The sequence below is a fragment of the Lutra lutra genome, chromosome 4 (assembly GCF_902655055.1).
Source record: "Lutra lutra chromosome 4, mLutLut1.2, whole genome shotgun sequence".
Classification (NCBI taxonomy): Eukaryota; Metazoa; Chordata; class Mammalia; order Carnivora; family Mustelidae; genus Lutra; species Lutra lutra.
This window is the reverse complement of record NC_062281.1, coordinates 162,658,970-162,661,046: the sequence shown is the minus strand read 5'-3', so window position 1 is coordinate 162,661,046 and position 2,077 is coordinate 162,658,970. Positions and strand designations below refer to the sequence as shown.

The following is a 2,077-nucleotide window of genomic DNA, read 5'->3' as shown; positions in this document are numbered from 1 at the left end:
CTTTAAAAAAAATCAACTGAGCATATAGATATGGGCTAATTCCTGGACTTTTTTCTTTTTGATACATTATCTTTTTTTTTTTTTAAGATTTTATTTAGGGGTACCTGGGTGGCTCAGTGGGTTAAAGCCTCTGCCTTCAGCCCAGGTCATGATCTCAGGGTCCTGGGATCGAGCCCCGCATCGGACTCTCTGCTCAGCAGGGAGTCTGCTTCTCTTCCTCTCTGCTTGCCTCTCTGCCTACTTGTGATCTCTGTCTGTCAAGTAAATAAATAAAATCTTTAAAAAAAAAAGATTTTATTTATTTACTTGACAGACAGAGATCACAAGTAGGCAGAGAGGCAGGCAGAGAGAGTTGGGGGCGAAGCGGGCTCCCTGGTGAGCAGAAAGCCTGATGTGGGGCTCGATCCCACGACCCTGAGATCATGACCTGAGCTGAAGGCAGAGGCTCAACCCACTGAGCCACCCAGGCGCCCCAATACATTATCTTATTCAAATACCAGTCTGAGGCACCTGGGTGGCTCAGTGGTTTAAAGCCTCTGCATTTGGCTCAGGTCATGATCCCAGGGTCCTGGGATCGAGCCCCGCATCAGGCTCTCTGCTCAGCAGAGAGCCTGCTTCCCTTCCTCTCTCAGCCTGCCTCTCTGTCTACTTGTAATCTCTGTCTGTCAAATAAATAAACAAAATCTTAAAAAACAAAACAAAACAAATACCAGTCTGATCCCAGATGGTCCAAGAACACTCAAATAATAAACCAAATATAAACATGTTAAAGATTGATCTTCAGGGGCGCCTGGGTGGCTCAGTGGGTTAAAGCCTCTGCCTTCGGCTCGGGTCATGATCCTAGGGTCCTGGGATCAGAGCCCTGCATCGGGCTCTCTGCTCAGCGGGAAGCCTGCTTCTCCCACCCTCTGCCTGCCTCTCTGCATACTTGTGATCTCTTTCTCTCTGTCAAATAAATAAATAAAATCTTAAAAAAAAAAAAAAAGATTGATCTTCATTGTGCCAATGATGCCTCACTTGTTTATGATCTCGCTGACATAAAATCACATCTAGGCCTCAGTGGCCACCAAGCCATTCAACAGAGCTTCCTTAACTGTGAGCTGTCTGAAGCTCCCCATCTGAGCACTCTTTATTTTTTTCAAGCTATAAATAGCTGTAGGGGTCTCAGCAGTGGTTGGAAGAACCAGGCCAACCTTGGCATAGCGCCAAAATGTGGTTAATCCGCCCATCAGCCCACTGAGGCTTTGGGTAACTCATTGCAGTTTTCACTAACACCAGGGCCTTTTCTGCAAGGTTATGCATAAACTGAGTCATGGTTCCAGGAGAAAAAGTTGATTTCTGGACTTTAAATGTTATTCCAGGGGCACCTGGGTGGCTCAGTCAGTTTAGCACCTGCCTTCCGCGCAGGTCATGATCCAGGGTCCTGGGATTGAGCAGCCACATCAGGTCCCTGCTCAGTGGGGAGTCTGTTTTTCCCTCTCCTTCTGCCCCTCCCCCAGCTCCTGCTCCCTCCTTCCCTCTCTCTCTCTCTCAAATAAATACATAAAATCTTTTTAAAAGATTAACGCTGTACAAAGTTTTTTCTTTCAGGTCTCACTTTACCCCAGATCTCTATCACCCTAGAGAAGACATCTCACACCATCCTATCTCCTTTGCCCCTCTGCCCCATGAGAGCATATTATCTCCTTCACAGTGTTTATTACAATCTATTTAAAATGTCTGCTCCAGGAAAGTTTATTCTTCAGGTAAGCCTTTCATTGTAAAGATTTTCCAATTGCTCTTAATTTCTAGTGTTATTAGTCTGCGGAGCTAAGTGACCTTATCCTGGTATCAGGGACAAGAGGTTGGATTGATCCCAGGTTTAAGGACTTACTGGGTGAGGAGGTGGTGAAAGGTTAAAGTTGAGGGAGATAAAGATATCCTGTGGAGGCATCCAAAATATGACAGTAATATTAGAGAGTTACAGAGGGTCGGGATCTCAAATCTTCTAGGCACAAATCGGTGAGAAGCAGAATTTATAGGTAAGTACAGAGAGAGGAGTAGTGAGTGTTACGGTTTTAGAGCACAAAATTCAAAG

The 2,077-nt window shown here is 45.4% G+C and overlaps 1 pseudogene; it reads right to left on the bottom strand.

The window, feature by feature from the left end:
- Positions 1-968: 968 nt before the first annotated feature.
- On the bottom strand, positions 969-1,314 carry LOC125097401 (ATP synthase subunit g, mitochondrial-like; annotated as a pseudogene).
- Positions 1,315-2,077: the final 763 nt, after the last annotated feature.